This window comes from Beta vulgaris, chromosome 5, assembly GCF_026745355.1.
Source record: "Beta vulgaris subsp. vulgaris cultivar EL10 chromosome 5, EL10.2, whole genome shotgun sequence".
Classification (NCBI taxonomy): domain Eukaryota; kingdom Viridiplantae; phylum Streptophyta; class Magnoliopsida; order Caryophyllales; family Amaranthaceae; genus Beta; species Beta vulgaris.
In genome coordinates, this window is record NC_079206.1 from 19,015,551 (window position 1) to 19,038,878 (window position 23,328).

At 35.6% G+C, this 23,328-nt stretch overlaps 2 long non-coding RNA genes across 2 annotated transcripts; one reads left to right on the top strand and one right to left on the bottom strand.

Moving 5' to 3' along the window:
• Window positions 1–5,043: 5,043 nt before the first annotated feature.
• LOC130591576 (uncharacterized) lies at window positions 5,044–11,249 on the bottom strand. The gene is made up of 3 exons (XR_008969383.1): window positions 11,106–11,249; window positions 9,926–10,064; window positions 5,044–6,139 (listed from the first exon to the last, which is right to left on the bottom strand). It is a non-coding gene; the product is annotated as an uncharacterized LOC130591576 (long non-coding RNA).
• A 2,301-nt stretch (window positions 11,250–13,550) lies between these two features.
• On the top strand, window positions 13,551–15,014 carry LOC125491537 (uncharacterized). The gene is made up of 2 exons (XR_008969382.1): window positions 13,551–13,793; window positions 13,947–15,014. It is a non-coding gene; the product is annotated as an uncharacterized LOC125491537 (long non-coding RNA).
• The last annotated feature ends 8,314 nt before the right edge of the window (window positions 15,015–23,328 follow it).

The following is a 23,328-nucleotide window of genomic DNA, read 5'->3' on the forward strand; positions in this document are numbered from 1 at the left end:
TGAAGACCGGCGAGTTGTAGCGGCGGAGCTCAGAAGACCAACGAAGAAAGAGAGTGAGAGAGTGAGAGACAGAGAGAGTGAGAGAGAAATTTAGGGTTAGAAATTTAGTGAGTGATGTCGGCTGAGGACAGGTGTAACACCCCTCTGGGGACCACGAGCCCGCTAGTAGATATTGTCCTCTATGGGCCCTAGCCCGCAAGGTTTTTCTTTGGAGTGGGAACGGCCCACCCAAAAGGCCTCTACTAGGTTGAGGTATCCACCTCTATATAAAGAAGGCTTTGTTCTCCTCAACTTCCGATGTGGGATGGCTTAAAGGCACACCACCACCACCGTCGGCCACCTGTTGTGCGACCCAGAATCCCACCTGCTTCGCTCGACACTCGTCAGCCATCTGCACGCTCGCCGGAGCTCCAATACACACTCACCTCTTCTCTCTTCTCTCTCGTTCAATCCGTCGTTCCTCATTCACGCATTGATGTACCGTGGCATGGTGTCATGTTGTCGTCCACCAGCGTCGGAATCCCGAGCCTCGCTGCACTGTCGTCCCTGTTCTAAGAAGCAGAGGTAACGACATTTTTCAAGTTTTGAAAAAGAAATTATGATTTTTGTGTTTTAATCTAAGCCCAAGTTTAATTCCTTGCTAGTTAATATTTGTTTTGGGCCATAGAACATTGACTTAAAACTTAAAGCAAGGTGTTATAAATCTAATTATTAATTGATAGCGCAGTTTCATGGGATATGGAGACATAGAAATGTTTAATTGATTGTATAGCGCAGTTTCATGGGCTATGGAGACATAGAAATGTTTAATTGATTGTATGAATGTATATTTGATGCATTGAGACTTTACCTAATTAGATTCTAAAAGTAGAATTGAACTACTGTATTTAGTGGATTTTGTATACATGAGTATGTCTTAATAACCACAATATAATTATTTTAACTTTCACATTGTTAAACGCCGCACTGTAAAAGGAGGTTATAAAGGCAGTGATCCGGTGGACTAAGAATTGATTGGGATTTATGGTCATATAAGAGTGGATAAGTTCTCTAATTAAATAGGAATGGTGTCTGGGCCTCTTGATGAGCGAGAATTCAAAATTTTCATGACCATGCGGAATGGGAGTAAAAGAGTTAATCCTTATTTGAGCAATTCGAACTCAGCGATCAAGGAACATAAATTGAGAATAACATGGTGTTTCAAATTTGGCATTAAGTGACTTAAGAAATTTAACATTGCACTATTGTCTTTAGGCAAGTGGGAGATTGAAGTAATATATCCTTAAACATCATGGCAATTACTAAATATAAATATGAATTATATTATGAGGATAATAAAGTTAATTATTTTAATAATCTTACTATCTTGCTAGAGAATAAATATGATTAATAAGACAATATTGATTGGTCCTATAACTAAAATATATTAATCCTATGAGGTCACACATTGTAAGACAAGTTGGACAAAGCAATCCAAATTCATTTAGGATTAGGGTTGTGCCAGTCCGAATGGAATAGGAGGAGAATCGGTTCTCCTCACTAACCTATGACTCTTGTATATATTATATATAAGATATAATATTAGGGTTTAGGTGATCAATTATTTTAATCAGTTTCGATTCACAAGATAGAAAGTGAAACCCTAAACTATTCCCTCTAATTAGGGCCTATACCACCTAAAAACAAGAGATTTCTTCTCTTCCGTTCTAGTAGACGTTGGTGTTCAATTGGTGCTCTTGGATTAATTAGAGGAGCAACATGTCTCAGATCATCAAAGCTTGCATAAAACAGGCTATTGATGAATGATTCATGTGTTTTATTATGTTTGCGATCTTATGATAGATGTTAGACAATTATTTCCTAAAATTCCGCTATATGCATCTATATGTTCCTACATTCGGTTCCTTTGGAAGAATGCGATGGTTTTACCTTATATGTCAAGATGAATGGAGTGCCTTTGATATTGACATACAGAGTGGTGTATAAGGTAACAAGCGATATAACCTGAAATAGAAGGAAGTCGACGCTTGGAGAAACAACTTATTTTCAATCTGCAATTGGGACTCAAAGAACTACGAATGGGATGAGGTTTCAATCAACTAGAGAAGGTGAAAGATGATAAGATGGAAGAAATCTTCGATGTTGGCCTTAAGCTTCAAGGGTAGCTTCTTGTGAGGTAGTTCTATGTTTGAATTTCAGTTTTTGTTGTGTTTTGGCTTTGAGTAGCCAGGTATGATATTGTGAAGTGCTTTAATTTGATGGAACTGAGGAATGTATCAGTGGTTAGTCGTATAAATGCGTATTGTGATTTGCGAATTTGTCCTATGTCCCAGTAATTTGTTGATGGTGTGTATCTGGGCCACAGGGTGTAATTTAGTTATATTGAAAGACAAATGTTCTGATGTAAAATGTTTTTGAATTTTACATAATTTATATTCTAAGTAAGAGATATCGTATGTTGAGTCCTATGACTTGTAAAAGTTCACATAGTAGTCCTAGGAGTAGTAGAAGTGTTGAAAGTTGAAACTCACATAACCTGATTTAGTGCAGGCATGGCGTAGATGAGGTTATGCCAAGAGCTCAACAGCACAGGGTCCCAAAATTATAAGGGTCCTATAATATATTATTTTTAAGAAATTTACAACATTTTTTTAGAAAATCACCCTTATTTTGCACCTTTAGAAAATTTCTCATTGATCAATCTCTAAGTATCCAACCTTCCATCTTTAATGCTCCAACCTTTCATATTTATTGTTTTATAAATTTGAAGGCCTAATTTTCATATTAGAACAGAGACCCCCAAATCTTCAAGACGGCCTGAGTGCAGGGGGCCCAATCAGTAAACAAGTGCCATATCTTACAACAGATAACTGGAATTAGCACCAACGGGGACCAAGACAAGAACCATATATATAATTTTTCCAATTAGTAGATCTTGGACCAAGGTGTAGGATGAGCATCCTACACCAGCTCCAAAACGCAAGGCAACAAGAATGAAACGCACCATTCAACATGCAAAAAAGTAATTGATTTGACAGCTAATGTACATTCCCATTATATCCAGTGTACATGTAGAAAATTCAAAAAGTAACTGATTTGACAGTTACTGTTCACCATTTAATAACTGATTTGATGTCAACCGCCATCATTTCCACCCATATATTGTTCACAACTTCTCTTTTTTCCACACTCAGCCTCCTTGTACATTCTTGGCTTCGTGGTTGTTCATTAACAAAATCAAAATGTACAATGACATCCCCCAGCTGAAAGTAACCCAGTTCATGAAGCTGATGTCAAGTGAGTAATTTGCAATATTTGTACACTGGGTGTGTTGATGTTTGTTCACTAATGAAATTCAATATGTACAATTACAGTCTCATACCGAAATATTTCAAGTGAGTAATTTCCAATCTTTGTACACTGGTGTGTTTGATGTTTGTTCACTAATAAACTTCAATATATACAATTACAGTCTCATATCGAAATTCAATAAAATTACAATGTACATTGATGGTCATTGCTTTGATCACTGAAAATCCCCAAATGTACACTCTTATATTATTGTACACCAAATCATATGCATTTGTACATTAAAAAAATTGTTTCAGTGATGAGAGAAAAAAAATTCGCCCACTTTCAAAAATACTGTCAAAAGCCAGCCACATGGTAAAGTCTCGGTGGAAGATCTAATTTGCGTAATTTTTCAAGCAAAGAATCCCCAATTGAGGCACAAATTTAATCTTGTCTAGATATCAACAGTTTAGACAAGAAATTTTCTCCAAAATGCATACATGACTTCATTAGCATCCAAGAGGGTGACGTCATCTGGTATTCAGTAGAGTGACGTATTAAAGTCCACATCCTTTACCAATTAACCTGACTCATCCACTTAGAAAACTTTCAATAAAGTACAACCTCCTTTACCCTATTCCCTAGCTCATCCACTTAAAAATGTTTAAAAAAACGGAGTTAGTTTAAGTCCTAATTAATTATACGAGTAGAGTTAAGGAAGACCTCAGACAAAGACTTGGAATATTAGAAGGTAGGGCAATATAACTAGAGCTGTCAGTTTGGTTAATGAACTGCTGGTTGAACTGAACAAACTGAAATTTAAACTGAATTAAACTGAACTGGGAGTAACTGTAACTGAAATCAACTGAAAAATGCTAAACTGAAACTGAAATAAACTGTAAATGAAAAACCAAAACTGAACTGCAACTGAAACAAACTGTAACTGAAAATAACTGTGAAAAACTGAAAAGTTGATCAATCAACTGAACTGAACTGAACTGAATATTTAACTGAATTAACTGAACTGATTCAAACTGAAACTGAAATTGAACTAAACTGAAACTGATTCAAACCGAACTTTTTTAAACTGATTTTTAATTGTACACGAACCAAATTCACATATTAACCAAATTCATGATAGTACCTCCAATTCACATAGTAACACAGAAAATGAACTCACACTGTGTCAGCCTTTAATATACTTGAGCGTCAAAATAAAGCATTGTCCATGCTTTAATTTTCAACGCTCAAAATTGGGAGATAAATTATTTTTTGACACTAGGTTTGTCGCTCTATTAGCGTCGCCCATTTTGTAAGATTTTAGGCGATGGTTACTTCTATAAATTTCTTTGCCGGATATTTTTACGTTTTCCACACAATTAAAATTTGTTACCCGTATTCAAGTAGAACTACTATTTCATTAATTGTGGCCAATCTTTTGTCTAATTAATTTTACAGTTTTTGTTTCTCAAATTAGACAAGGATTGCTACTACCTCTTCTATTTTTTAGTTGAAGTGATTTCAAATTTTTTGTTGTCAATATACATTATACATATGAAAAATATGTATTGAGGAGTAGTGGTGACATTGAGATAATAAAAAGAAAGAACAGGGTCTTGTTGAGGAGCTTTTACACATGTTTCCAGCAAGAAATTAACAACTAAAATATAGACAAACCAAGCATAAATCTACATATATCTACATATATCAAAGCAAATAAAAAAAATATCAAATGGCCGCAAAGAGAGAAAGTTACAATAAAAAAATAAAAATATATAGAAAATAACAAAAATACACACCAAAATCTGAACCAATTTCAGGTATTCTAAGGAAGATATAGACAAACCAAGCATAAATCTACATATACCAAAGCAAATAAAAAAAATATATCAAATTCGAACTTTACAGATAACATGTATAAATCTAACATAAGTTTGATTTTTTACTGATCAATTAGCATGTCTGCCAATTTTCAGATCAGTGTATATCGTTTACACATTATTTGGAGATGTGAGCATCTTTGCTGTTGGCAAGGATGCATATGATGAACTTGCCCGTAAGCCATCAGCAATCATACTACTTCATATCTTTGTACATTTTGCCTGTCTGATTAATCAACTCTACAGAACAGGAGAAGTGAAGATCTAAGACAAAAAAAAAGGGAAAAGAAGAGGAAATGTAATGAATGAAACGAAGGACCACCACCATAACCGAACGGCCAAACCGCCACCACCGACGAATGAAATATTTGGTTGAGATTGATGTTTTTTGATGGCCGCAAATGATAGTCGGTATTATCCAATTCACCTACTGCTAGTTTGCTCTACCTTCTGTCTGAGGAAAAGAAATGGCCGCAAAGAGAGAAAGTTGAAGGAGATCTACCATGAGAGGGAGGAGTAGAATCGGTTGAAGGAGAAGTGAGAGTGAAGGAGGCTGAGGAATGAGGATGGGAGGGAAGAGGGGGTTAGGGTTAGAAAGGGATTTAAATCAATGGTTGGATTTTGATCTTTATCAAATTAATGGTCTTAATTTAGGAAAATTTGCGAGAAAACACCTTATTTGTTTAACTTTTTGTAAGAAAACACCTTATATATTTTTTTTTGTGAAAAAACACCTTATATAATATTTTTTATTGAAATAGCCACCTTGCTGTCGAAATCCGGCCAACAAGTCAACTTTCCGGCATTGACCCATCTATTAAATCTCTCTCCCTACGCTTGAACTACACGCACAATAAAAAATAAAAAAAACAGATTATTTGTTCATTCTTCTGTTCACCGTTGTTGCGTTTAATTAAGCCCTAATATTGTCAAAAGCTTCTTGCTTGCCTCTGATCTCTTATGCTCCTCTACACAAAGAAAAGCAGATTGTGTTAGTGCTTTGTCTCCTCTACATCAAAATCCAAGGTATATATTGCTTCTATGGAATGTCTTTTGAGCATGATGTGACGACAACAATGTTAAAAAGGAACTTGTATTATTGCAATTAGCTTTGTTCCACTAGTTTGTTTCATGTGAAGATGTTGACTCCTTTTTAGCCACTAAGATCATTGGAGATGGATTTTTTTAATGTCTCCTACAATCAATAATAGTATCTAATTCACCTCCGTTTAATAAGAAAACAAATATCAAGATAACATAACCTAATAATATCTGTGGATTTTAACTTTTGATGTTGTGAATAAACTTCTATATACATGGTTATATAAAAAAATTTACTAATTAAAGTCCTGTACACTCCAATTTACAAGTATTATAATGTGATGCACGATAGGTATATGAATAGTTATGAGTGTTTTCGTAGTTTGACACCTATCTGCTGTAAAAAAAAAATTCATACTAAAAGGCAAAAGCTACATAAAAGCTATGGGTATTTTCATAAAAAAAGTTGTATATATATTGCATCTAGAATAAGTTCATAGTTTAACACCTAACTGCTAACTAAGTCATCTACTTTTTCATGTTTTAATTTTGTTTAAATTGTACTTGATATACTAATAACATTATTTATAATTTGTGACAGGATGGAAACCACAAACACCATATTGAATCCTAAAATCGGGATTAACACGGCTGTACAACTGAAGATATGGTATGGTGGAAAGTTTGTATTTGAAAAAAAAGAGAGGATATATGATGGAGGGAGAATGTTTTTTAAAGGGGGTATATCTCGATTGTGTTACTTTACTATAGCTCAAATTATAACAGGCTACTTTTGTGATAAAAATGGAGTTAAAATATGGTATAGGAAAAAAGGGAGAAGTTTAACTAATGGCCTAATGGAATTTATGATTGATTCAAACCCATATGATTTGCTTGAATCTAAGGATGAGCATGGGTATATCACTATTTTTGTAGAGTATGACAGTGGAGATGAGGAAAACGATAGAGTATATGATGACGGTGGTGATGACGAAGGTTACAATGAAGGTTGGATTCTTGGTGGTGCCAATTTAGATGACTGGGGTGATTTAGCCGCCAATGATGATTGGGATACCGAAGTGAGTTTCGGTTCAAACGGAAGAGGAGATATTGGTTGTCTTAGTAATAAACCTGCCAAACTTGATGTGAGGAAGAAATCGGGAAGGAAAATCGAATCTCTTAGGGGACCTGAAGTTGATGATGTTGTGTATGATGAGTTTGTGGACGAGGATAGAACAGAATGTGATCTCTTTGCAGAGGGAGTTGATAGAGACTTGACTGAAAGTGTTGATGTGAGCTTTAGTCAACCAAATATTGCAGGTGAATCACAATTGGATTTAGAAAGTATACAAGGTGAGGAAGTTCATGTTCCCGAAGATGAAGACTTAAATGAAGTCTCTAACGAGGAAGGTAGTGACATTGGATCTGATGAGGAACACGATAAGGCTCCCGTATTCAACCCAGAAGTAGACTTTAAGAATCCCGTTGAACTGAGAAAGGGCTTGAAATTTCCTTCAGCAAATGTTTATAGAAAGGCACTAAGGCAACATGCGATATTAAACGGGTATGACTACTACTTCCTTCATAACAATGCTACAAGAGTTAGTGTTTACTGTAGGTACAGATGTAAATGTCCCTTCAAGGCAGGTAGGTTGGTGAAATGTGGTTGTAATGATTCCAGAAAGTGCATGTTCAAGATTCATTGTAAAAAACTAAAATTAGAAGAGACTTTTCAAATAAAAGGCATGCGGCTAAACCATACTTGTGGCTTCCATAATGCCAACCCTAAGGTCACATCTGAATTCTTAGCGGAAAGATATATGAACCATTTTAGGGATGAGCCTAACTTGAGTTTGAAGTACTTTAGAAAGCTTATTTTGAGGGATATTGGTGTTGATGTGAAGTATTACAAGGCATATTATGCTAGGTTAATGGCTTTGTATCTGATTCATGGGAGCGCGACAGAGCAATATAATAAAGTTTGGGATTATGCTGCAGCAATTAGGAAATACAATCCCGGTAGTTCTGCTTTTGTCATGGTCACCGGAATAGAACGACCTCCAATTGTCTTTCAAAGAATGTATGTTTGCTTACAACCTTGTAAGGAAGGTTTCATACAAGGTTGTAGGCACATATTAGGGGTGGATGGATGTCACTTAAAGGGGGTTTGGCCGGGGGTATGTCTAGTAGCTGTTGGCAAAGATGGAAATAACAACTTGTTTCCAGTTGCTTGGGCAGTGGTGGAGGTGGAAAATAAAGACAGTTGGACATGGTTTCTTGATTTGTTAACAAACGACCTTGGTTCAGTCACTGAAGACCTCACCTGGGTTCATGAGAATGAAGAGTTAACCTTCATGTCTGACCGACAAAAGTTATATCCTAATGCCAAACTTTTATCTTCTATGATTCAAATTTACGAATTATTATAAAATTCACATTGGTGATTGTTTAATACAGGGTCTATTAGAAGCATTTGCTAGAGTTGTGCCAACTGCAGATGTTAGATATTGTGTCAGGCATATCTGAGCCAACTTTAAGTTGGCTTTTGCCGGTGAAGCGTATAGGCAAAGCTTTTGGAAAGCAGCTAGAGCATCGACAAAGGTTTTTTTTTTTAAAACAGATCCTTTATTCAATTAAACATATCTTTTTAACAACTATATTAACTATTTCTTACTTTGTTGTTTTAAATGGAAGGCTCGATTTGAAGAGGGAATGGAATCAATTAAGCTTTTGTCATTAGATGCCTTCAAATATTTGGACAAAATTCCACCAAAGCATTGGAGTAGACATGCATTTAATCCAAAGTCCAAATCTGTCATGCTCCTTAATAATTGTTGTGAATCATTCAACAATGTTTTAAGGGAAGCTAGAGACAAACCTATTTTGACAATGATGGAATGGATACGACAATATGTGATGAAAAGAGCTTTTGAAAAGCGTGACGGGCTAAGAAAGTTTGAGGGAAGTATAATGCCAGCCGCTATGAAGCAACTAGAGGTTGCATCTAATATAGCTAAACATTGCTTTGAAACTATATCTGATGTTGATTTGTTTGAGGTTGACCATAATAATGACAGATTTGTGGTTGACCTAAAACAAAGAACTTGTGGCTGCTTCAGATGGGAGTTGTCTGGTATCCCTTGTTGTCACGCCTTTAAATGTATTATGAAATACAGAGGCAACCCAGAAAAATATGTACATAAGGCTTATAGTAGAGAGGCTTACTTATTAGCATATTCTCCTGTGTTTCAACCAATGCCTGGTATAAAACAATGGGATAGAACTCTGGAACCACAACCCAACCCCCCTGGGTTTAAGAAGATGCCAGGAAGACCATCAAAAAAGAAGAGGATTAAGGAGAAAGGTGAAGAGGAGGCTCCAAAAGAACCTTTGGTTTTGAGAAAAAGAAAACCAAACAAATGTGGGAATTGTGGGAACTATGGGCATAATAAATCAACGTGCAAAAATCCAAAAGCCCCCCCAAAACCGCCTGCAAAGAGAGGAAGGCCACCGAAGAATGGTGGTGATCATCCAGAAAGTCAAAATGTTCGTTCATCCCAAGCACCACCATCATCACAACATTGATTTGGAGAGTTAGTTGGTGTTCTTTTAATTTAATTCTAAATTTTGATAGACATGTAATAAAACTACATTGGACATGCTTTGTTTTCAGAAGCAAAAAATCAATAACGCTACTTTGCTTTGTTTTATACCTTGTTAGCTTGTAGGAAGTGTATCACTTTGGTTGTGCTTTCAGATGCTTTTCCGTGATGCTGCTTGTCTGTCCTTCTGCATCATCTCTGAGAGTTGCAACTCAGTGGCTTCTACAGCAAAAAGTCTAATTAAAAAAGCCTGTGTAGCAAGGAAACAAACCACAGAACAGGATTCTGATAAGTTTCAACAACAAAAAATAAATTGAAAATAAGAAACGGATACCTCACATAGAATTAGCAGGTTACAGCAAAGTTATTAGTAATACAGGCCAATCACTAAGGGAATTCTTATTGGAGGAGAATGAAGTCTTGAACAACACAATGTAAAATGCAAAGACTTGTTTTAGAAATATAGTGCAAGCATACAGTACATCAAATATGTACAAATAGAAAATAGTAGTATTATGTAGCAAAATATTACACCATATATAGAATAACTCCAGTTGGAAAACAGTCTTGGAAAAAAAGGAAGACACTGCAAGCATAGAGTACATCATATAGGTAACAACCAACCTATTGTGCTCTTAAACCAACCTATTAAGTAGCAACAAAGTACTCCATATAGAGATATAAAACTAATATCACAAGAATGAGTCAAAGATGACTCTGTCATATTGTGCAATACAATTTTTCACAGCAAAGTTATTAAGCAAGCAATTATAGAATACAACCAACCTATTAGTAATACAAAGGTTGTGTTTTCCACTTGCTTCCACTATAAACCTCACTATATGCTTCCACTTACTGCTTTAAAATCAATAAAAAGAATAACTAATATCACAACATTGTAAAAGCATCAGCAACAATAATGTGGAAGAGTGCAGACTTGCAGAGTAGTACATACACAAGTTGATGGCGCACATATATTGGGAACTAATATTATTTTCTAAACTAAGAACAATTAAATAGTGAGTTAAGAAAGTGGGAAGAGCAACAGTAGTACACATTGCACATTACTAGCTTGTAATTGAGTTGGAAATTGAGTTGTTGTTCTCGAAATTGAGTGTCTCAAACACTAAATTGGAAATTACGGAGAAAATGAAAGATTTGACAAGCTAGTAATTATAAAATTAGATGCATCTGTCAATTTGTATTTGTGAGGGAGGTAGATAAGAGACAAACAAACAAATGGGAAGATTGGAGAAAGAGGTAAAGGGAGAGAAAATGGAAGAGCACATACCTGATGCTTATCAATGGAGGAATGGCGGAATCGAATCAACCTTCCACATGCTTATCAATGGAGATGGTGTGAAATGGGAACCTTCTGGTTACTCTCCCATTTTTCTCTCTCCTCATTGTAACAAAGACAAATATAAACTCATACTTTCTAATGTATTGCGTGAAGTTCACACGCTCAAAAGAAAAAAGAAAAATGAGGTCAAACCGGAAAATTGACTTTTTTTTGTCGGATTTCAACAGCAAGGTGGCTATTTCAATAAAAAATGTTATATAAGGTGTTTTTTCACAAAAAAAAATATATAAGGTGTTTTCTTACAAAAAGTTAAACAAATAAGGTGTTTTCTCGCAAATTTTCCCTTAATTTATAATCTTTGACATCAATTTTTGACCAATGAGAATTGAGAGTTGTCAATGACATGGATTGCTAACTTAATCAATGGCTAGATTCTCATCTTTCTAAATTCAATGGTCTTGTTCTTAAAAAAAAAAAAAAAAGCCTAAACTACTAATAAACAAGTATTGTATTTTGATATTATTATGATTTGAGTATTCTAATTTCTAGTTCTAATATTATTAGTTTACTAACTTTAGAAATTAGTAGTGTTACTATAAATTAATAGAAATTAGAACTTTCGAAACTAAATTAGTATTATTGTTTTTTAAGAAATTATTTTTCTAAATTTATAATTTAAAAATATGTGAACATGTTACATGCGGTGATTAGGCATTAATTTAATGCTAACATCTAAGATATAAGTAACGGTTAGTCCATTATTGTCGATGGCTCGATATTATGATTTAGGACTTAATGTCTTAATAATTGCATTTACAATTTGACTTATGTCTTATTGTTGATACTTGTTGTTGTGTTAACTCTGTAATATCACTAATATGTTATCACTTTATCAATTATCAATTAATTAGTATTTTTATACTTAGTATAACAATTAACAATTTAGTGAATTACTGAGTTAGTCGATCTAATTGAGTAACTGACTAAGTTCTGAGTTACTATATGGTTGTTAACGGGTTATTATGTAGTAAGAACTTATTAACTTATTGGCTTATGGTAGATTAACCTTGTTAACAATTAACTTATAGACGATTAACTTAAATGAAGCATTGTTATATTGAACCAATCTACCGAGTTATACTGTTCTACATCTGTTTGAATTAGATGCTTTCGATTCCGAAATGAATTCAGCTTAAAGATGATTAACTTAAGTAGAGTACTGTTATTATCTTGAATTAAACTTATGGTACTGTTAAAGTAGATGTTTTGAGTATCAATATGAATTTAACTTAGAGACGATTAACTTAAATGGAGTATTGTTATATTGAACCAATCTACTGAGTTACATTGTTCTACATTTGTTGCAACTCAATTAGATGCTTTCAGTTCCGAAATGAATTCAACTTAAAAAGATGATTAACTTAAGTAGAGTACTATTATTATCTTGAATTAGTTTATCGACTTACATTGATACACTCATTCAAATAACAACATGTTTCAATTTAAGTAAACGTTTTGAGTTTCAATTACTTTATCGACTTACGTTGATACATTCATCTAATCTAATATCAATTGTAATTTCTTTTAGTTTGGCTAAGATATGTGAGTTTCAAATTGAATATAACTTGTTAACGATTAACTTAAATGGAGTATTGTTATCTTGATTTCACTTATCGATTCACATAGATACCTTGAGCTAATACGTAATCAACTTATTTTACGTCGATTATAGATATAATCCATTGAACTAATACACTAAGAGTAAGACATTAACATAAATTTTTCTTATTCCAAATCATTTATATTAGTAATAAAGTACACTTTAACCGATGTCACTTTCATTTACGTTTTTATGAAGTACAACTGTTTTTTTGAGGCAATTGTGGAAGTGCCGACAACAGTTATTTGTTGCATTAATTTTCAACCGGACCCGAAAAACACACGGCCAAAACCGACATGAAGCACAATTTTTCCCGAACAAATACAAGAGTGTGACTAACTTCTACCCGAACCGATGCGATTATCGTCGAAGTTATGTGGTTTTCATCAATAACTGAAATAAATCGAAACGGAATTGAAAATAACCGCAACAAATTTTAACTGATATGGATTCAACCGTTGGTTGGTTTAACTGTTTGGTTAAAACTGATTTAAACTGCAACTGAACTGAACTGAAAATGGAAAGGGAAAAAAACTGAATTAAACTAAACTGAAAAGTTTGTTAACTGAACTGAACTGAACTGTTAATTATTTCAACTGATACAAACTGAACTGATATCAACTGAACTGTTTGGTTATAACCATAACTAAACTGTTAAACTGAATTGACACCTCTAAATATAACTACAATAGTGGGAAATTAAAGAAGATAAGATCAAGACCTTTTTTCCTAAAAGACAACCAATGAAAAGATGTCATGATTGTGAAGAACAATAATTGAAAGCTAGAGTATCTTTTAGCCTTTAGGAAATTACCATGTAGTTGGAAATGGAAAAGAAAAAGAAAGCTATTGACTAGGAGAAAATTCTGGAGTGTAAAAAGTTCTCTGTTTCTTCATGTATAAATGTTCTTACCATCACTAAGTGAATAAGGAGCACCGAAGGTTTTACAAAAGCTTGTCCTTTGATCTCTAAATCCTTGCAAATCAGTAAGTGCAATTTGGTATTTTCCAAAAAGGTACTACTTCTGTTTTTATTCAATTGTCATATCACTTGTTTAAATTACGTTATTATTAGCATAACTATTAATTTTGGACGAAGGGTGCACTTTAAATTGTTTATTATAGACGTATAGTATAATCTTTTCTTTGTACGTGTTATTAAATTTCAGGACAGATCATAAAATGGCTTCTAAGCTTACCAATGAAGAGCCGGGCAGCTTTCGAAAGAAGAAAAACTTGGATAGTTGGAGATTCCCTAAAATTCCCATTGATCAAGTGTACAAGAAGAAAATCTTTGGGATTTTCCCAAGCTATGCTATAAAAGATAGTGAAGAAACTATCACATTAAAAGCCACTAACCAAAATGTATCCATTAAATTACTTTCTAGAGATTTCCTAAAAGGTTTCATCAAGAAACAACATAAGTTTATGCACTTAGGTGTGGTCCAAATAGCTATTAAACCACTAATGAGAGATGGGATTAGGAGCTCCTGTAATAGTGAGCCTTAGAGATGCTAGGCACCTTAACTTCGAAAACTCTTTGTTAGCACTTGTGGAAGCTAATGTATCTGAAGGTCCTTTCTATTTTAATTGCTTCCCTAATTTTCGATTTCTTTGGCGGATGCATCATCGTTCGAAGTCCTTACCTTGAATATCAAGACTGGAGGATACCTTTGGCATTAACATACAGGGTAGCGTGTAAGGCGATGGTGGATTTAAGCTCCGAGTCACTACAAGAGTCAGTTTTTGGTGAGACTGCTTATTTTCAACAGGCTATTGGACTCGAAGCACGACTAAATGGATGAGGTAGAAGTTCCAGAGTCATGGACATGTAAACCAGAACCTAAACCAATGCAGCAGGCAAATGTATTCCAAACTCTTCCAGATGGCCGTGTGATAGTCAGGTTTCCATCGACCAGAGAAGCACAAGATCATGAGTAGTGATGAGATGGTGTGGAGATATCTTCATTCCCAGCCACAACTGGTAAAAATCTGCTAAGGGTTGTTGTAAGAGTGTCATATAATAAGCTTGAATAATACTATTGAACAATGTTGTAATATCTTATAAGGTTTGTGAAGGATGAATTTATAGTTTGTTTTAGTATGTCTTCGTTACATAGGACTAGCTAGCAGTAGTTAGCACTTAGTAGTAGCAGCCCCTTGTACTGTTTGATTCCTCTGGCATATGTTATTTGAAGGTAACAACAATAATAATGTCATTAGACATTAGTGTTAAACTCGATTGTTTCACCTGCAGAGATGTCCTTCACTAATATCAAATCTGAGTACGTAAATGCAAATTTTGGGAAAATTATTTCTGTTTACTTGTCAGCTAGAGTTAAACTTACTGCTTTCACAATGATTTTTCGTAATCTTTTGATATTCCCAAGCAGTGAAGCTGCATTATTTAAGCTGTGTAATCTGCCCCTTCTCCAGAAATTCTCAGAAGAGATTATAAGATTATTAATTATTTCTATTCAGTAAGTTGGTTAAGATATTTTGTTATCCTCCAACTAACTCTTGTATAAATTATATGATTAGCTCTCAATATTAGTTCAGTTTTCTATTTTTCTCTTCTTTCCTTCTCTGTTCTTTCTTCATTGATATGAAATCAATCTGGTGATTTGTTTCTTCATGGTATCAGAGCCAATCTCTTTTGCGAGATAAGGTTTCCTTGCAATTCATAAATTGATTTTTCAAGCTTAAAATTTCAGTTTAGCTTGAGGTTAAATCTTGATTGTTTTTCAATCAGATTGAGTTACCGATTGATTAACGATTCATAATCTTGTAAATCGATTTGTTTTCTTGTCAATATAATGGCGAATGATTCTGAAGTTTCGCTTAATGGTGAAAATGGTGGAAATAGAGGAATTAGAAGCAACAGCAATAATGGAGGTAGCATAGATCATTTATTCATTGCTAATTCATATAGTCCTACCGCTTGTTTAGTTACTTCTGTATTTTCGAGAAATAATTTCTTGCGATGGAGTAGAAATGTGCATAGAGCACTAATTGCTAAAAATAAAGAAGGATTTGTCAATGGAAGTTTAGTTATGCCTGATGAAAAGGATAAGAACTTTCAGAATTGGAAGAGCGCATATTATATGGTGATGAGTTGGATCTTGAGCTCAATGAGTTCACAAATAACAGATGAGTTTGGATTCATGGAGAATTCAATGGAATTGTGGAAAGAATTACAGGAACGTTTTGGTCAGTCCAATGGACCTTTGATCTTTCAATTAAAAAAAGAAATTGATAGTTTAAAGCAAGAAAATATGACAATTATTGCTATCTCTCACTAGTAGAATAATTGTTTATTGTTGCGGTTATATTGCTGCGATTTTACCCATACGCAACAATATATCATGTAAAAAGAAAAAGAAAAATAGAAAATAACCATATTGTTGCGGTTTCGGCCGAAAACCGCAGCAATATGGTTTTCGACCGAGATACAACCTATTATTGTTCTTCGACGCTCGTGGTTCATGGCTCATCGACCATCATCTATCGTGGCTCACCAGCCTTCGTCGAGTGCTGCTAAGAACTCGCACTCCTTCATCGGTCGTGGCTCGTGGCTCGCCGGCCTTCGACGAGTGCTGCTGAGAATTCGCACTCCTTCGTCGAGTGCTGGGAATTCTCGTTTCAGATTCTCACCGTCCTTTTTTTGTTTTTATTGTTTTATATTATTTTTGTTTAGTTTCATTCTCGTTTTTTGTATCTCATTTTCGTTTATTGCGCAAGTGTATATCGTTGCTTCTATATCTCATATTTTTTTTCCTCATTAGTTTCATTTTCGTTTTTTTCTTTGTTCAGTTTTCTTATTGTTGTTTTTTTCTTTGTTAGTTTCATTTCATTTTCTGGTGGAAGTTTATTATTTTTTGCTATTTTTCTGAATTTTTTTTATGTTTCGAATTTAGTGGCAAAATGAAAAAAAAAAATATTGCTTACGCATGTACCTATTACTGTGGTTTTGGGTAAGGACCACATCAAGAGGTCTAACATATTGCTGCGGTGAAAAACCAGCAATAGGTATCCTATTGATGCGCCCTTAATTGTTGCGCGGTCAAAACCGTCGCAACAGGCCACTTAATTAATGACCGCAACAATAAGAATTTATTCTACTATTGTCTAACAATAGTGGTTTTAACACTATTGTCTCTAACATTCTCTTAATGGATCCTCTACCTACTATCAATCATGCATTTTATATTACACATCAAATTGAGAAGCAAAAGAAATGAGTCCTAGCAATCTGAAATTTACTAGACAAAGTAGTGCCATGGTAGCGGTTTTGGGCAACAAAAGCAACAATATGCCAAGTTATTGTTGCGGTTTTGGCGTACTTTTATAATAAAAAATAAACGTATTGCTGCGGTTTTGGCTAGGAACAACAACAATATGTTGAAATATTGCTGCGGTTAAAAATCGTAGCAATATATTATTTACCTATTGTTGCGCAGCCAAAACCGCCGCAATAGGCACTTAAAGACCGTAGCGATAAGCATTTATTCTACTAGTGCGTGACTGACTGGGCGTCTGGGTCGGGACTGGGACGGTCGGCGACTGGCCGTGGGCGTGGCGGCGGCCCTTTGTGGCTTCGTCAGACCTCAAATACTCACTTTCTCTCCTTCGTTCGTTTGGTTGGGTTACCTTCGAAGGTTGAGGTTTCGACCGGCGGCAGCTCGTGCGATCGTGGTAGTTAGGGTTTCTCTCAATCTCTCCTTCCTCAGTTTCTCTTCCTTTCAAGTTTTGCTTTTCAGTTTTCACGCGTCTCTCTCCACTCTTAGCTAATCATGTTTTTTTTTCATTTTTTCATTTTTTCATTTTTTTTAAAATGCAAAGTGGGGGGACATCTGTCCCTATATCTCCCCTACTGGCTCCACCACTAGGGCTCTCATTTTTCAGGCTCATCTTCCAGTTAGTTTTTTTAGGGGGGGAGGGGGGATGTGTCATGGTTGATGTATATTTGATTAACCGGACCCCCTCGGGTTTATTGAATGGTCTTACTCCTTATGAGATTCTTACGGGTCACCCTCCCTCTTTTGAATTTATACGTGTGTTTGGATGTTTATGCTTTAATTTGCTCATAATCAACGTGCTAAGGCTGATAAATTTGCTTCACGGAGTCGTCGTTGTGTGTTTGTTGAGTATCCAAATCGCAAGAAAGGTTGCAAAATGTATGATCATGAAATTGGAGAATACTTTCTTTCTCATGATGTTCGGTTTCATGAGAATGAATTTCCTTTTAATTTGGGTTGTGATACCTCTTGTGATACTTTGGACACCCATCCTGATTTTTTTCCCAGCCCAAAGTGTGGTCGATTTGGATGCAAATGACTTGGGCCTGATCCCAACTGCTGATAGCACTAGTGGAAAAAACCTTATGTGTCACTTAGTATCAGATGCAATTTTTGTAAAATCGCATTTGAAAATCAACCAAAAAATGGGAGGAAAATTTGGCAAAAAAAATCCGATGCGGTGCTCTGAAAACTTCTTCAGATTAAATAACCGCAGCGGTTTTTTTTTAATTTGATGCGGTCCAGTGGACCGCATCAGATTGTTGTTATTTTTTTGCTCAGCCAAACACGTTGAACTATGCCCCATGCACGAAATGGCCCAGCAAGAAATGGCCTCGTAATACTAAATCCCCTCCTCACTCCTAACCAAACCCACTCTCTCTCCTCTAGACCCTCTTTCTTCTATCAAACCCTAATCTCCCTCCTCTTCCCCTTCTCTCTCCTCTCTACTCCTCCCTCACACCACGCCGTCGTCATCAGTATCACACAACACCTTACCTTTCTCTCTCTCCTCTCTACTCCTTCACGAAACGAAGATGAATGAAGAGAAATCAGAAAATGAAGAACGAAGAGCGAAAATGGGGATGAAGAAACGAAGAGCATAACGAAGAAAAGAATTGACGAAGAAACCAAGAACGAAGTCAATTGACGAAGAATCGAAGAATGAAATCGAAGAACGGAAACGAATTAACGAAGAATCGAAGAACGAATTGAGCGTTTTTTTTTTCGTTTTTTGTTTTTTTACCATATTTCTTCGTGTTTTTGTTTTTTTTACCAGATTTTTTCGTATTATTTTGGGATTTAGTTTTTGGATCTGATTTTGGATGTAGTTTTTTGTTTTTTTTTGTTTTTTGGGTTGCCATTTTCGTTTCGGTTTTTTTGGTTTCATGCTCTTAAATTTTTTCGTTTCTTTTTTTTTGGATTTGATTTTGTTTTTTTTTTCTCTTAATTGTTTCGTTATTTTTTTGGATCTGATTTAGGTTTTTTAGGTCTTAATATTTCTCTTTTTCGTTTTTTGGCTGTTAATTTTCGCTTTATTTCTCTTTTTCGTTTTTGGATCTGATTATGTAATTATATATATATATATATATATATATATATATATATATTAGTTTTCTGTACACATATTATTATGTTGAAATGTTGTTTCTATGTATAGTTTTCTGTATTCATGTTCCTATGTATTTTTTAATTATCATACATATATTGTTGTATTTATGTGGTATAAGTTGAGTTTTTTGTGGCTCATGATTAAATTAAATTCAACTTAGTTTAAAGGTGTGTTTTTGGAGATTGAGTTTTTGTTGATACTCCCATTAGGATTTGTTATGGTTATTGGAATTTGGAGATAATGTTGATGTTTGGGAGTTTGAGATAGTGATTTTAGGCATATGAAAACAGTTGTGTGCAAGTTGAAATAATTGTAATTTATGGTCACACAAGTTATATGGATTAAGTTCCAAGTTAGCAGGATTTCAATATTTATTTTTGATGTCGGAAAAAATTTTCACATATGTGTGTAAGCACAATAGTACTAAATTGGAGTATCAACAAAACTCAGCAAGCCTCTAGCTGCTACAGTACAACAAATTACTTTACACAAAGCATAATATTGTGCTTTGTATAAAGTGCTTTTTTTAACCCCTTACAATTAAGTATCTGATGCGGGTTATTGTACAGAACCGCGTCAGTTTTTTGGACTTACTGATGCGGTTCTTAGGAAAACTGCACCAGTTAGCACAAGTAACTGATGCGATTTTTCTTAAGAACTGCATCAGTAAATATTTACTGATGCAGTTTTGGACCGCATCAGTAAATAATTTGGATTTGCTGCGCCCCCATCTGATGCGGACCAAAACCGCATCAGTAAGCTCGATTTTGATCGCATCAAATGGGCTTTTTTCTACTAGTGGGGCCGCCCTTGGGGCCTGATGCTCTGCACGAGAACCCCGCGCCTCGTCTAGCTCCTACCAGCGCTGGTGCTTGGCCCGCTCACGAGGATCCGCCTACTGCTGGGCCTCCTCCAGTAGACCAATCCGCTGCTAGGCTCGATCCCACATACCAGCTTACTGGTGGGTCTACCAATGCAGACCAGCCCATGTTAGCTGCGCCTACCACTGTCATGGGCTAGCCCACTCCGTGAGATGTTGAGATCTCTCCTATGGTTTCTACTACTAAAAACGCCCCTCGGTTTTGCTATGGGACTTTCTCACTAATACCATCCGCACAACGAGTCCATCATCATCTACCCCCGCTTCTCCAGGTTCCTCAGGTACTCCCTATCCTTTAGCACACTTCGTGAATTGTGATAAATTTTCTATGCGACATCGTGTTTTTCTTACAGCCGTAAACTTCTGGCGTCGAACCTCGTACCTTTGTTTAGGTTATGTGGGATCCTGGTTGGCGTGAGGCCATGCATGCAGAAGGAGATTACTGCTACGGAAGATAATGGTACTTGGGCTGTGGAGGCCCTTCCGCCTGGTAATAAAGCTCTTGGTTGTAAGTGGATGTAAAAGGTTAAATATCACTCTAATGGCTCTATTGAACGTCTTAAAGCTTGTTTGGTTGGTTTTCGCAATCATGAGGTTGAGGGGATCGACTACAAATGAAACATTTGCTCTCGTGGCCAATATGGTCACAGTTCGCGCTTTTCTTGTTGTTGCTGCCACCAAGAACTGGGCGCTGCATCAGATGGATGTTCACAATGCCTTCCTTCATGGCGACCTGGAGGAGGTGGTGTACATGAAGCCACCCCAAGGCTTCACTCATTCTCATCCTAGCATGGTTTGTCATTTGTGGAAGTCTCTCTATGGGTTGGGTCAAGCCCCCCGATGTTGGTTTGCCAAACTAGCCACCTCTTTGTTACGGTATGGATTTGTTAAGTGCTACTCTGATTATTCCTTGTTCACTCTTACCAATGTTGGTGTTCAGTTGTCTATGCTTGTGTATGTCGATGATCTCATTATTTCATGGAATGACTCAAAGGATATTCTTGCCTTCAAGCAGTACTTGGGTATTGCTTTTATATGAAGGATTTGGGCGTTTTGAAATACCTCCTTAGCGTAGAGGTTGCACGTGCTCTAGAGGGACGGTTTGTATTTGTGTCAGTGCAAGTATACATTGGACATTATCTCTGAGACTGGTCTCATGAATGCTAAGCCTGCTACCTACCCTATGGAGCAGAATCACACAGTACCCTTGCCCTTATTTCCAGTGCTCTCTTGTCTGATCCTGAGTCTTACCGTCGGCTTGTTGGTCGTCTCATCTATCTCTCCTTCACGCATCCGAACTTGGCCTACTGTGTTCATATTCTTTCTTAGTTTATGTAAGGCCCTGGACAGGAGCGCTAGGAGGTTACCCTTCGTGTGGTTCGGTATCTCAAAGGTTCCCCTGATCAGGGTATTCTTCTCACGACCTAGAGTGACTTGTCGTTATCAGGTTGGCGTGACTCTGATTGGCTAGCTTTCCCCTCATTCGTTGCTCTTTGACTGGCTGGATCGTATTTCTTGGTCTTTCCCCTATCTCTTGGAAGACTAAGAAACAACATACTATGTCTCGTTCCTCTACAGAGGCCGAGTATCGTTCGATGTTGATATCACGTCTGAGTAAAAAATGGCTGAAGGCGCTTCTTGAGTGTTTGGGTGTTCACCTTCATCGTGCTATGTCCCTTTACTGTGATAGTATGTCTGCTCTAGATATCGCTCAAAATCATGTGTTTTATAAGCGCACAAAGCATATTGAGGTTGATTGTCACTATAAGCGAGATGCGATATGAAATGGTCTCATCACTACTCATCATGTTCTCACCCACGAGCTAACCGATATTTTCACTAAAACCCTTGGCAAACGTCAATTTCTAAACCTATTGCACAAGTTGGGCATTTATAATCTTCATGCTCCAACTTGAAGGGGGGTATTATTGGGCCATGCAAGTGTGTTGTATTTAATGTTTAATGATGTATGCGTGTAATTAGCCTTAATGGGCTTGGGGCCTATCATACTATTTCGTTCTAGTTTGTATATATCATTTTGACAAAGAATGAAATACCTAAGCACAATCATTATACCTAATCTTAACATGATGAGGTGGCATAGTAATCATATATTAGTCAAATTTCTTGGATGATACATAAGCTCTATCTCATATTGGATTGTGATCAAATTTTCATTTTTTCATATTTCGTCGAATCGTGTTAACTTTTCTTGAATGTCGATGAAGTCATATTAGAATCAAAATAAATTACCATCTCTATAAGTTATTTTATTATTTTTGAAAACAAAAGGGTATGTGTATGTATGGACGACAAATTTCATACATCGGGATTATTAGATAAGGCCACGGTGGGATCAAGGCCGAAACATCTCTAAAAAATACTAAGGCCATGTTTGGATTTAGGAAACTATTTTCAACAAAAAGTGTTCTTGAAATAAAAAATCGGAGGAACACACAATAATTTTACCCAGATTAGCTTTTCATTGTTTAGTTTTGAATGCAAATTAAGAGAGAAAAAGAATAATGAAATGGAGAGGATCTAGGAAATGGATGGGAAGAAGCCAAGAAGGAAAATTGGAAGGTACGTAAAGAATATGAAGGAAAATGTGACATTACTTCTTTTTGGAAGGAAAATATTTTCCATCCTTAGAGAAACTAGTTTCACTTTCCACCCTTTTAAAAACAAATAAAAAAGATGTGGAACTAATTTTTCTTTCCTTCCGTCCAATTAAACACTTTGAATATGGTCTATTCACCTTTTCATCCGAACTCAAGGAAAAGCATTCATAAAACGATAAATGGCTACTTCTCTGATCTCTTGTTTAGGAACCACTCAAGACCAGACAGGTCAGACAGAATGAATTCTATTGTTGTGGCTTTAATGAATTCTATTGTTGTTGCTTCATCCACCACCCTTGCATTTTTTTCATCTTCGATAAGAAAAATAAGTTATGATAAGGTCTAATAAATTACATAAGTTGAGCAAAATAAAGTTTGACATACTTAAATTCAAATAAGATCTAATAAAGATAAAGAAAATTTAGTAAGTAAAAATAAGTTCAAATAAGCAAAAATAAATTAAATAAATTCAAGTTCTATCATAATAATCTAGTCCCCGTAATAAAAAAAATCTTAATAACATAGTAGACTTTAAGGGAGACTTCAGACAACGACTTATAGAAACTGCTAGGATGGTATAACAACAATAATGTTAGAAATAATGGTACCGAAAGAAGAATAAAGAAGTACTTTTTTTTTTTT